Consider the following 14,265-nt stretch of genomic DNA (forward strand, 5'->3'; position numbering starts at 1 on the left):
CCAATACAGAGAAAAGTAAAAAAGTAATCAACAGTAAAGAAATTGAGACAAAAACCAAAAAGTAAAAACAAATAGAAAAAGAAACAAAATGAGGAGGACATGTTGTGAAAAGAAAGGGCACTAAATTCAATATTGAAGTCTAAATGATACCGGATCACAATATTTTTTCAGTCTTTTTCCTAAGCTTTGCTTCCTTCTCTTTGTAAAAACAAATTAAACATGCTCTTTTCTCTGTCCTTATTTCATCCTGTGCTTTATCTATATTTCTCCAAATCCTTGTTCCTGATCATTCCCCTTAGGATTGATTCTTCTCATTTATTCAGCTTATACACCAGTGTGACTTTGTTGGGCCAGATGCTTGTCTGGTGTAAATTAGCATAGTTGCACTACTTCAATGGTGCTATCTGTATTTACGCCATTTATTGCACTGAAATTGCTTTTGATTTAAACCTTCTATGAGATGAGAATTAGGCTCTTTGTGACCTCTTCTCTCTCTCTCTCTCTCTCTCTCTCGGCTTTCATAGCTTGTTTAATGGTTACACCTTATCCTGAAATAACCTTCCATATTCCATCACCAAGCGCCCTCCATTTTCTCCCTTAAAAATCTTCCTCAAAGACACTTCTATCATGATTCCTTCCTATAATAACATCACAGACAGTGAGCCAAATTCTGCTCTGGTGTAATTCAAGAATAATGCTGCTGAGAATTTACTCCGTATTTACAGCATGTCCCTGATGAGAATTTGGTTTAAGTTCAAACTGTTCTCCTGTGTACTCTAAGTTCTTTGGGGCAGGGACCATGTCCTTATCTATTTTTAAAGTGCTTTGGATTTACAGCCCCTATATAATTACAATTCAGAAAAATCAGTGCTGCAGTTGGGATGAAAGATGTGTGAGCTATAGAGCGCTCTAGCATGTTCTTCTCTAATTGCCCCATGTAGACTCTGCTGGCATGAAGAAAAAGGTATCCAGTTCACACTGATGTAGACCCATTTTAAACATGACTACATTAAAGTGAACTACGTACCTTTTAGTTCATGTCAGCAGGGTCTACATGGGGCAGTTAGAATGTCAGAATGCTGTATAATTCACACACCCCTCATCCGGACTATGGTACTGAATTTTTTATGAATTTTAATTATATAGGGCTGTAAACACAAAGCACTTTACAAAAGTTTGAACCACAGCACCATATAGACAAGCCCTAACTTTATTGCTACATATCAGCCCATGGATAGATTTGGGAGGGGGTGGGGGGATTGTTGTTCATGCCACCAGGTAGCTATCTGCTATGTAGGGTGACCAGATGTCCCAATTTTATAGAGACAGTCCTGATATTTGGGGCTGTATCTTATATAGACACCTATTACCGCCCACCCCCTGTCCCGATTTTTCACATTTCCTGTCTGGTCACCCTACTGCTATGAGAATATCCAACTCTGATGGTTTGGTTCTTGAGGGTATAACTTGGACAGATACTGGGAATAATGTTCTGTGAAAAGGGAGTAGACCGGTTTTGCAATTCCTGTATGTGGGACTTGGTTGTGAGTCCAATATTGTATCTGATCTCTGAAAATTTATTTCAAAAGCAATTAATAAAAGAACTTTAAAAGGGTGTAGGTATGCCACTGTCTGACACATTGTGGCTATTGTATATCAGAGACTGGAAATATCCTTTTTCTTGAGTACATCCGCTGAGTCTGCTCTGTATGGGAGGCCACTTTACTAATCATACAGTTTGACAGGATTTGTCAATCACTAGTAAATTTGGAGGAATTTTGATAGATGTATCTATGCTGTTCTCCAAGTGAGAGAGCTCCTAGTAATCCAAGGGTGAAACATGCCCCTGGTCATTCTGAATCCTTTTCCCCAGTCGAGACCCAACCATCTCCTTCCATCAAATTAATAACTGGTGTAGGAATAACAGCTAGGAATGTTTTGTCTCCAGCAAGACTGGCATTTAATGGCACTGTGGATTAATGCTTGAAGTTACTATAAAGTGTACGGTTAGGTCCCCTGTCAGCTCAACCCAAATTGAATGGGCTCAAAGAATTTACTAACATTTTAGAAATGTTTATATTGCTCTGAACTGTCTGACTTCAGATGAGAGTACAGAAAAATAATCAAGACATTTCAAGGCAGGCTTTTAATGCATTTGTTACTGTCAAAATCAGTAAAAACAGGATAAACTTTGATTTTCCCACCCCCAAACACCAAATATTTTAAACCCCCCATATTGTCCAAAATTCATATCTAATCTAGAGGTGGGTGAAATTTTTATCCCATATTAAGAAATAAACAAAAACCTTTAAAAAAATTGAAATTTTTGACAGTTTTGAACTTATATGTAAATTTTTCAATTCTGTGACATTTTCATTTCCAAATTTACTTCAAGATTATTTTTTAAAAATAAGTTTAATAAAGCACAAACTAAACAAAATAACTAGTTTGACCCCCCCCCCCAAAATTTTTTTTTATAATTTATTTTTCAGAATGTCCAATGAACCTACAAATCAGTTTTTGTACTGCTTTGATCTAATCACATATCTCAAATATGTATCAGAATCATAGTTTATTTTTATCAACCCCCAAATGTCAAAGTTTTCAGATTTCCTCTGACATTTTGAAAATTCAAATGTGCTTTGGAGAATAAAACTGTGAGTGATTTAGATAAGCATCCACAGAAACTTGCCAACCTTTAGAAGTGTGCCTGTTGCTACTGTCAACTCCAGAGGACAACTCCAGAGGTCTAACAGTTTTGCTCCATTTTTAACTAAATATGTTTTAGAGTATATGGAACAATCTCTTAAGAGATTGACTAATAAAAATGGCTTCTTGCGCAGGTTTATCTTTGCTACAATGTATATTACACACAGAATTATATTAAACAAACATTATTAAGGTTGCAAAGTCAAGCCCTCAAAAGTTAGGAAATGGTGGAATTAAGGTTTCTTCTGCAACCTTAATTTGACCTCCTGATCTATACGTATTATGATACAATCTTTTATTGCATGATCACATATTAGTTTTTCCATAGGACTCCTGTTTCATTCAGTGCACAGAATGGTCCTGTTCTAGGTATGAATCAGGATTGGGTAGTAAAAGAGACTGTAGGACCTCCGCTTCATTTGTTGAAAGGTGTGTAGTGGATATGGCAGGGGATTTTAGGAAGAGAGAGGATAGTCTCATGGTTAAGGCAGATTAATACAGCCCTGGAGAATTGGATGCATGCCCTGCCTCGGCCACAGAGTCCCTATGTGTTGCTAGGCAAGTCACTTAAGGAAAGAATTTCTTAGGTTACCATGAATTGTGTTCCTCATTTTCTAGGTGCCTGCTTTGAGACCCTCTGGTCTGATTTGCACAATGTTGAGCACTCACAGCTGCAGCTGAAGTTAACGGGAGTTGTACTTGAATATGTATGCTGGCTCTGTGGATGAGGGGAACGCAGTGGATGTGTTATTCCTCGACTTTAGCAAAGCTTTGGATACGGTCTCCCACAGTATTCTTGCCAGCAAGTTAAAGAAGTATGGGCTAGATGGATGGACTATAAGGTGGATAGAAAGCTGGCTAGATCGTCTGGCTCAACAGATAGCGATCTATGGCTCCATGTCTAGTTGGCAGCCGGTGTCAAGCAGAGTGTCCCAAGGGTCGGTCCTGGGGCTGGTTTTGTTCAATATCTTCATTAATGATCTGGAGGATGGCGTTGACTGCATCCTCAGCAAGTTTGCAGATGACACTAAACTGGGAGGAGTGGTAGATACGCTGGAGGGTAGGGATAGGATACAGAGGGCCCTAGACAAATTAGAGGATTGGGCCAAAAGAAATCTGATGAGGTTCCACAAGGACAAGTACAGAGTCCTGCACTTCGGATGGAAGAATCCCATGCACCACTACAGACTAGGGACCGAATGGCTAAGCAGCAGTTCTGAAGAAAAGGACCTAGGGGTTACAGTGGACGAGAAGCTGGATATGAGTCCAAAGAGGATGGATCTAGACTGTTCTCAGTGGTACCAGATGACAGAACAAGGAGTAATGGTCTCAAGTTGCAGTGGGGGAGGTTTAGGTTGGATGTTAGGAAAAACTTTTTCACTAGGAGGGTGGTAAAGCACTGGAACGGGTTACCTAAGGAGGTGGTGGAATCTCCTTCCTTAGAGGTTTTCAAGGTCAGGCTTGACAAATCCCTGGCTGGGATGATTTAGTTGGGGATTGGTCCTGCTTTGAGCAGGGAGTTGGACTAGATGACCTCCTGAGCTCCCCTCCCCACAACCCCCTTTGCAACCAGGGGTTGCAGTGCTGACCAGTAGGCCACACTTCCCAACCAGACCCTGAGTGAGGACTATTACAAGTGCCAAAGCACCAAGTTTGGTCGGGACTCACTGTGGGCATTGTACGAGCTACTCCTTTCTCAGGAGGCTGGGGAAAAAAATTCTCTCACCATCAGATTGGCCAAGGTGGAGTGGGGGGAGGATTGCCTTCCCCAAAGCAGGTTCAAAGGGGTCTCTGTTGCTGTGAGTAGGGAAGGGAGTTATGTAATGAGTTGCAGCATCATAGCCTAAGTGAAGGGCAGATGTCCAGTGCAGGTACACTGTAGGGCGAGGACACAGTGGCTGGATAAATGGCTTCCTAAAAGACTTAAAGGAGGTGTTTGTTAGAGGAACTGAAGGAGTGTGGGTTTCAGGGCTGCTATGACTGGCATGGCAGGGAGCCAGTGCCCCCTTCTTTAACAGTCCACCTGAACCCTCATTCAAGGTAAGGTCCCAATGGATTGGGACCTTACCTCATTCAAGGTAAGGTCAGCAATGGATTGGCTGGGGACCAGGATGGAAAAAGTGGGGACTGGTGGAAGCCCCTGGGTAGATATTGAAATGATTGTGGAGTTGCCTGCACTCACTTCTATCTGCCCGGTAGTCCCAGACATCTAATTATAAAATTGCGTCATGATTAAACCATATCCAGTGTCTCTTGTCCTTTTGGTGTAACTGGACAATACTGCAGTAAGCTAGTTGTTTGCTTCTAGTTGCAAAAAATGCTTTTTTCCAATATGTGTTTGCAAAGGAGCATTGATCTACAAGCAAATTAATCTTTTAAAGAATAAATCACTTCAGTAATGTTTCATTAGACATAGCCACTCACTGGTCTTCTGTATAGTTCTTGGCTTCTAAATCACCAAATACATATTCAATAAAACATAATTTAGAGAATGGCATGTTCTATATTAGCTATCTCAGCAGGAAAAATGTAATAATATTCATGCTTTCGACCAAGGTTAAAGATGAGTTTAGGTAGTTATGGTTACATACTGTGATACAGAATGTCTTTCCAGACTTCACACTTGTATTACAATTTATAATATTAGCACTTCTTTAAAAAATAAAAGGTCCCAGACCACACTACTTGTTCAGTATTGAAGTCTTTAGTAGAACACACACATTAATCCTTGTGTTCATAGCCAAAGTCCTCTACATCTTTTTGAAACTAAAGCCAGTGTTTTTATTTGATGTCTTGCCTACCATTCTTTAAGATAAATGCCCTATGCCTTTAATCGGAAATAGTTTTTCACTTTTCAGTGTAGCAGCCGTGTTAGTCTGTATTCGCAAAAAGAAAAGGAGTACTAGTGGCACCTTACAGACTAACCGATTTATTTGAGCATAAGCTTTCGTGAGCTACAGCTCACTTCATCGGATGCATTCAGTGGAAAAAAAAAATCTTTTCATCTTGTAGCAAATCGCTCTATGCTGAGATCTTTTTGAAATCAAAATAGAATTGGCAAAGCCTTCACTAATTTTGTATTGCTTATATTCACATGAAGGAAAGATCTTTCTTAAACCTGTTAGAGAAGTTGCTTTAAAAGGATGCATTTTGGTGTGATGAAGGTAAATTTTGTATATTGGGTAGAATTGGCAATTTTTACCTTTTTGCTAGTTGCACAAAACAATGATACAGATTTCTTCTATGCTTAACAAAAAAACAACTCCTGTATTTCCACCACAGAGACGCTGAAAGTCAGAGTCAATTCTACTTACAGATGTCATGACACATTTTTATGAGCTGAATCTTAGCCATGTGATTATTAGTACTTAGGCTCAGAATGGAAAACTGTGAGAGATGGAACTATCTAGGACTATGAAAGAAGTATGTGACTATTTAAAATTGAGCACCAGCAGGTATGTATTTTTCTTGGTTTTAAATATGAGTAGGTTAAAAAATTCGTGTGCTAATTTGTGAGAGAGAGACATATATGTCAATATCTTCCTGGTAATAGAAACAAAGTATGAGTGCAATATTCCAGGTGCAGTTGCTTCAGACTTGTGTGTGTATGTATACTGCCCCATATTGATGATTTCCTTGTTTTTGGTGATTTTGTCTATGCAACCCAAAATTGTATTGGCCGCCTTTAGTTTTTTTGCAGCTACATTGCACTGCAAGTTCAGGTCTAGATTTCTCTGCACTACTGCCAGAGGGGTGGGCTTTTCAAAAGCACCTAAGTGAGTTAGGAGCACAAATACCATTTAATGAAAATTAATGGGGCTTGTGCTCCTAATTCATTAAATGTGCATTTGAAAATCCACCTTAAATCTTTCAGTATTACTGCTTCCGAGGTCTCTCCCTCGCACTCAGTATTAATGTAATTCAGATATGTTAGTTTGCATTCTTCCAAGTTAAATATTGTGTTATTCCATTGGAGCTTATTTTTGTAATCCTTTTATTTCCCTTTGCTGCTGCTATTAATCATTTACATTGTGTTCGCACCTAGAGGCCTGAACTAGATCAAGGCCTCAATTGTGCTATGCGCTGTACAGATATATGCTAAATAAAAGTCCTTGCCTTGAAGAGTTGACAGCCTAATTAGACAGGTCATAAGAGGAGGCTGAGATAAGCAAGTGGGTAGGGAGGGGATATTAACAAAATATTATGATACTTTAGGTCAAACTAGCTGTATTTGCTAGTATCATCCAATCAGTAGCAATAACCACAACTTGTGCTGTCTGCATCAAGGAAAAGGTGACTTCTCAGCAGGAAGTGAGAGGAGAAGGTGGTGGCTTTACAGATTTTGCTCAGGAGCTTTTGCATTTGTATTATGTTTCTCCTTAACAGGTGTTTTTGGCTCCTTTCAATTTTGTGCTGTCTATAGATATGTCCTTTCTACTAGAACCCTAAGGAGCTGTATTTAATTTGTATCAGATAACAGAGGAGTAGCAGTACCAATAAAGGCAGGGTTAGAGACCAGGGTTAAAATGCACAAGGACCTATTTTTAGTTGTAGTTGGCCTTCTTTCCAGGGGTGATGACTAACTTCCCGGTAATACTGCAATTGTCAACCACATTACAGACATTCTGTAGTGTGGCTTATGCACATCTGGTTGTCACTGGAGATTGCAGAAACTGCAGCCCTCTTGCTACAAGGAGGAAAGGCAGAAATATTGAATATAAAATACTGGATTATTTAGAGCTAATTGAGGACATTTCTCACCCCCACAGTGGTGGGTTATCAGGCTTCTTCAGGTCCTGGAGCAAGCAAGTTGTGTTCCTGAGCTGGGGCATGGGGGAGGGGCGATTCTAAGTCTAGTGGTGATGGGTGTCAGGTAGGAGGACAAAGAGTTTGGAGCATGGGGGAAGGGGTTATGCATACCAGAGTGCAGTTGTTCTGACCTATAAAGAGGTTAAGCAGCAGGAGGATGGATTCTCAGCCTAAAGGGATAAGTGTTTGTATGTCTGGGATGGAGAGGTATTTCCAACCGGCAATATGTTGAAGGGAATTGGGGAGGTTCTGAGCTTGGAGAGGAATGGGCTGGGATTGGCAAATTGATTGCAGGGAGAAATGAGACTGAGAATACAGGTGTATGTATTGGGCAGCATGGCGGTAAAGAGTTTGATTGGATGGGAGGAAGTTGGGACTAGGAGAAAATCGTGAAGAATTGTTGGGTAAATACTGTTTTCTCCGACCTTATCCTTTGAAGTAAGGTATCCCAGTTTTTCATTCTGAAAGCAGGAGGTGGTGTGAGAGTGAGGAAGAGCTCACTTTTCTTCCTTATTCTCCACCAAAACACAGATCTTTGACATCCCCAACTAGTGTTTGATTTCATTTTGATCAGGTTACTGAGATGTGTGTCTGGGGGTATTGGGTAAGGAGAGCATTGTGCTAGCTGCAACCCCACTAATTATTCTGGATACCAGTCATCTTTGCTCTTGTCTCATTGATCAAAAACACCATAGGCAGTAACTGATCTTTCAAGCACTTAAATGAAAAGATTCCTCTGAATCCTTTAATCCACCATGGACATAGGCTGATAAAACTAATGCACTTTCTTACTTGTTTGTAGTAACCTGTAGTTATATGAAAATTATGTATCTCCCACTAAGATCAGTCATATAAATAATTTCTTCCTGTACACAGTGGGCACGAATGATTAGTTTCAACACTGATTTTGACATATGCTCAATACACATAGAATTGGTAGTGTTTTACTCACTTTCCTACTGCCTCCCGTTTCTCAGCATTCATTACTTGTGCAACCCAGAGGGAGAATGTGGTGGCAAGTCAGAGTTAACACTAGCAGATTTTTTTTGAATCCTCTTCTCCTCCCATAGGTTCTTCCAGGAGAAGGGGCATGAGATCTTATAACTCTGAAGTTCAAAAATTTCAGAACTCTTTTTAGTATTTGATATTCAATGAGGCAGAAACAGTTTGATAGTTGATGCAATTAGTTTTGTCCTATTACAATTCTGTGAATAGGAAGAATGGTAAAAGAGCTCTTTGGCTTTTTAATTTTTAAACTGTTTTAAATACTCTTATTTTTATCCATCGTGTTCCTTATCCAGAATGTCTTTTACTTCTGAGTAATTAAATCAAAGAGTTATGGATGATGATAATGTATATAATACTGTAAAATGCACACAGTGCTTTATAAACCAAGTAAGGGCTGTTCTCTGCCCCAGGGAGATGTCCATCTGAGACACACGACAGAAGTTCAGCTAAGGGATGGCATGTGAGGGAGTAGTGAGAAAAAAGTAAAAAGAATCGCTTTAAAAAAATTAAGGATGGATTTGAAGGAGTGGGTCTGGGTGCATAGTTGGCAAGAACTGGGAGATACAGTCATGCAGACAACTCTTTCAGGGCAAAAGTAGCCAAGGATGAAAGTGCTTTCACTTCTATACTTAGCCTTTCAGCCTCTAAACTAGAGCAGAAGATCAAATTGATGCAACAAGGTGTTGATTTCAAGGAGGGGGAGCAAATACTGGATCTTTCACAATATGATAGGTCTTGAGCAGGCTATGGAGCATTATGAGCACTAGTTCTTCACTAAAACACAGGTTCATCCGGCTGTTGTGCAGCTAGAGGACAACGTTTTTTTTCAGGTGCTGATGCAGGTAACTATTGTGTCATGAGGTTGTAGTCATGAAAGAGGACACTTTGCTCTATCACCAGGCAGCTCCTCTGATAGTATTACAACTGGTACATTAGGATGGACTGCTAGCTCTTCATGTTTTTGGGCTCCTGTGTAGTTTCCTCAGTTGTTGGTAATGGCAAATGCCCTGGCAATGCCTTTTGTCTTTGCGATACAAAATGAAAAGTGGGATCTCTGCAAGTGTTGCACTTAATGTACTCCCATCACTAGAAACAAATCATGATATCAAAGTTGCATCTTGGCTTTTTACAGAAACAGGAGAGGGAGATTTCAAATACCATTTCCAACCTGGAATACTGGGGCTATCTTTCAGCCAGAAGCCTTGCCATCAAATACATAGGAATTCAGCCTCTTCTCCTCAAGCCATTATTTTCACAAGTACCTAGACCAGGAGTGGGCAAATTATAACCTGCAGGCCGCTTCCAGCCTGTCAGATGTTTTTATCCAGCGCTTGAGCTTCAGCTGGGGAGCGGGGTCGAGGAGTTGCCTTGCTCCTGCGGGGGAGTGGGGCCGGAGGGTTGCCCCACTCCACTCGCCTGGCTCTCCCCAGTACTGACACACCATTCCACCATCTTCCGGCACACGTGGCGCCACACTGCACAGGTGCGACTTCACCGTGCTGTTTCTGGGATCAGAACCCCACCCCTACATGGCAGCCCCACCCCTACGTGGCAGCACACCCAATCCTCTCCTGGTCTCTTATGGCCCCACCCTTGAGAGCCTCGAAACTGCCCAGGAGCCGTACCCATCCCAGCCAGGATGCCTCCGCCTGTGGCGGTGCCTGGTACGGCTGCCTTGGTGTCACTGCTGGCAGGGCCCCTAGAAGTCCTTGGTACTGCCTCTGTAGAGCCCCCCCGTCCATGCCACGCCCCATGAGTTCCTTCTTCCCCCACCTTGGTAAAATCCCTTATAGAGCCCCCCCTACCCCATGCTACACCCCATAAAGTCCTCCCTCCCCCACCAGGCATTCATGGCCTGCCATACGATTTACATACCCAGATGCGGCCCTCAGGCCAAAAAGTTTGCCCACCCCTGACCTGGACACTACAGAAACTCCCAAGTGGATGCTCAACCTTTCAAAGGAACATTTTGCAGCATGGTTTTTCTGGCAGTGATGGTTTAAATTTGGCAAAGACAAGTGTCTGCATCCCTAAAGGTGACCATTAGGCAGCTGCCTCCCTCCCTTTCTGTTGGTTTGGTGTGTCTATTACATGTTCCTTTATCTTATAATTGAAAAGGATGGTGCATCCTCACACAGTCCCTTCTTTTGGCAAAGAGTAGTGTCAAAATGGCTTCTACTCACCTTCCTGACCACACGGAGTAGGCTCAGTCAATCAGGGCCACTACTTCATTACTAATCACAATCAATAAATCATCATAGGGCATTCAAAAACACTTTTAAATGAAATAAAGAAACTGGCTTCAAATAACCAAACTCAAGAAATATACCCAAACATGCAATGCCTAGGACATGCTCCTCTGTCTGATTTCATACAGCTTCTAAACATTGAACACAATGAGCACTATGAGAGTTCTCAAGCTAATTAAAGGGATACCCTATTCCCCCCATACACTCCAATTTGTAAACACAAATATATATCAACATAAATGTTTCACCCAAGCCTTGTTAAGAAGCGTAATTAGATGAATTAAAACCCTGGTTCTAGCATGAGGGTTCTTTAAAGTGTGGCTATGCTTAAAAACTGGGAGCTGGTTTTCGTTGTTTGGTATTTGAACTGCCTCCTTCAAGACTGTGTGTTCAACAACATTTTTCAACTGTTGCTAATGTTGTTATGGATAATACAAAAGCCTTACTGCCACAAAGCATGGGGAGGGATCTACCGTAATCAAACGTACCCCATTTTATTACCGCAGAATTAGAGGAGGTGGAACCATTGCTGTACGAGATAGCTAACTAAATGTTTTACTCTATCTCAGTGGCCCTGCTAAATAGATGATGTTACCAACTGAAGTGTACAGTACTGTCTGTTTTATAATTCCAGGGAGTGTGTCAGTCATTCATAGGGATTGATAGGGTTTACTCTGATTTCTCCTTTTGAAGGCGGTGTTGTGCAGCAAAGCAAGTTAGCTTTCAGTTCATTTTTTTTTCAGTTTAGCCAATGCTAAACAGACCTCTGAAGTAGCACATTTTTAAAGTTGATGAGTGGAGTGTTGCTGCGCAGACATTTCTGCTTGTTAGTTTGTAAGCTGAATATGTCCCTTATAAAGATGACATGATATTACAATCAGGCTGATAATTGATAGGTAGTATTTTTTTTGTTTGAGTATATTTTGTGTGTATGTACAGAATACTATATGGTTTGTTTTTTTCAATAAAGGAAAAGGGGCTTATCGTAGGAAATTTCAAGTGTTGCACACATTAAAATCTGAGGGAAGACTATGTACATTTTAAGAGTATACTATAAAATGTATGTATATATGAAAGAGCTATCTATTTGTATGTTTGTGGTAGATGCACACATCTTCACAAAATAAGTGGGTTTTGCCCTTTCCAGTTTCTATATCTTTTCATGTTTGTTCATAACCATTTAATTACAGTACATTTTTGTGTTCAATACCTGTTTTTAATTTTCAACTCAGATTCTACATGATCTCTTTCTAAATAGAGCCACTTTATTTCAACAAGTGTGCTATACCAGAAAACTGCAATGCTTTCTCACTATAATTTTTCTTTTGTGCAACAGCAGTCTAAGAAAATTGTTGACTGAAAGCAAAGAAATGTCATTTAAAAAAAAAGTGGGCATTCTTTAGCCATAGGGATTCTCATATTTAAAAATGGTTTTCAGAAGTTTGGTGAGCTGGCTGTCACTTGCTTCTGTTTTATTTCTGTGTATGTGTGTGTTGGTTTTCATTTAAGATCATATCTCTGTGATTTTAAATATAGCTCCAATGCCTGTGGTGTAAGGAAATTAGAAATGTGACATAGTGATACATTGGTGTATTTCTGAAATCATACACACTCAGAAGTAACCATCCATCTAGTCAAACAACACATTTTAGTTTTATTGAGTATACTTACTGTAAATGTTAAATGTGCCTCATGTTAGCATAATAAACTGTATTTTAAAGTGTCATGTTTGAGCTGACTTTGTGCTTGCTTTGTTAGTTCTTTGGTCAAATGCCATAAGAAAATATGCACATGAGAATATTTTTCTCTATCGTGGAAGTAGAGGCTGTTACCTGAAGTGTAGATGATGGGATACACTGTGAGACATTAGTTATAAATCAAACCAATGCTCCTTATGAAATGCTCTGATTTATGAATGTAAGATTTACTTTTCTAAACTTGCTATAATTTATCTCCAGTGTGGCAGTGTTCTGAAAGAAAATGAAATGCATCCACACTGTGCACTTGAGGTAAAGACCTTGATGTAGTATTAATCAATACCACTGTCTTCTAGGAAGATGGGCACATAATTCACCAGACACACTTGAAGCAGCTGTCATTTGGCTAGCTGACAGAGAGACAAGACAATAGGGTAAGTAGAACCTATTGTTTTGTTACTATAGAATGTTTGTTTATTTTTCCTTGTACTCTGGCTAAATAATACAAATAATTTATTTCAGGATGGGTTTTAGCTGTTTATGAATATTGGCTTTAGATAATTGTTGCCCCATATAACTGATCTAGATGATAACAAGTATTGTCCAAGATGAAAGAAGTGTTAGTACAAGATAATAAAAGCAGGAGTTTGTCTCCAGAGATGTGAAGTGCTGGTTGTTTTTCCTCTTATACGTTTATAACAAGCAATTCTGTTATCCAGTTTAGATTTCTTCTTCTTAATTCATTGCCTCATTCTGTTGGAGGACATTTTTGGCAGTAAAGTAGTAGACCCATCACATCTATCATGACGTGTCAAAGATCTGTCAGATGGATGGCTCTTTTTGAAATTTGCTATTTCAGAAAAAACATACCTGAGCATTCTAGGCAGAAGTTTGACATTTTTGAGATGAAAATCAATCTTCTTCTATTTGTTGTTTCTGAACTAAGGCTTAAGCTGTGATTACAGAAGCAATGACTGTAAAATGTTTGGGGATACAAAATGGGAACAGAAACATTTAGATAAAACTTTGACAGATGTTGTCTTACTGTAACATAAACAGTGGAAACAATGTTGTAAGAGATGTACAAAATTAAAAAAAATGAACTGCTGGCTTGCTGCTATTGTAAACATGTAAAAATGCAATATACACCTCTGTACAGTTACTTAAGGGTAGAGAAATTAAACTTTAGTCCAGTCAGTGGCAAACTACTTTATAGTACATTTAGCAGGGGAGCAATGTCAAAAGGTTTAATGGATGAAAGTGGCTGTTAAGTATGTTAAGTGACTGTATGAAAGGTTCTGTATGAATCTTAAGCTGGGAAATTATTATTTTGCTGGGGATTGCCTGAAACCTTGATTAAGCTGGTGACTGTGATAACTTCCCTTCATTCAAAATATATAAAAGAAACAGTTAAGCTTCTGTTGGAGTAAAATATCTGAAACAATAGGAGTCACCACCAGAATGCAGGCCACACTTCAGGTCATTCAGGAGCTGAGCTGTGTGGGTGGAGAGTTTTCACTGGAGGCGGGGATGAGAAAGCAGGAGATGCAGCGTGAAACAGCAGAGAAACTGACAGAGAAGGTAATGGATAATAAGGGAAGTACTTGACGTGTGATCTCAAGAGAAGACTAAGAGAGAGCTTTTGGTTTAGAGTGTTGGCTGGAAAAAGAGGCTTGGAGTCCTGAGTGAGGAATCTCTTTTGGAGTCCTACTGTGTTCAGGGAAATAGGACTTTGTGTACGTTCTTTGGAAATAAACAGGACTGCATCATAGAAATACCAGACTCCATAGGAA

The 14,265-nt window shown here is 39.9% G+C and overlaps 1 protein-coding gene across 6 annotated transcripts in view; it reads left to right on the forward strand.

Annotated features, from left to right (window-relative positions):
- PCDH15 (protocadherin related 15) overlaps nt 1-14,265 on the forward strand; it is a 1,356,473-nt gene that overhangs the window by 248,541 nt on the left and 1,093,667 nt on the right. For all 6 annotated transcript variants that reach the window (XM_048859211.2, XM_075130916.1, XM_048859220.2 and 3 more), the window contains exon 2: nt 12,829-12,906. The gene's annotated coding sequence lies outside the window, so the exon portion shown is untranslated. The remainder of the gene's footprint in view (nt 1-12,828; nt 12,907-14,265) is intronic.

The sequence above is a fragment of the Caretta caretta genome, chromosome 7 (assembly GCF_965140235.1).
Source record: "Caretta caretta isolate rCarCar2 chromosome 7, rCarCar1.hap1, whole genome shotgun sequence".
Lineage (NCBI taxonomy): Eukaryota > Metazoa > Chordata > Testudines > Cheloniidae > Caretta > Caretta caretta.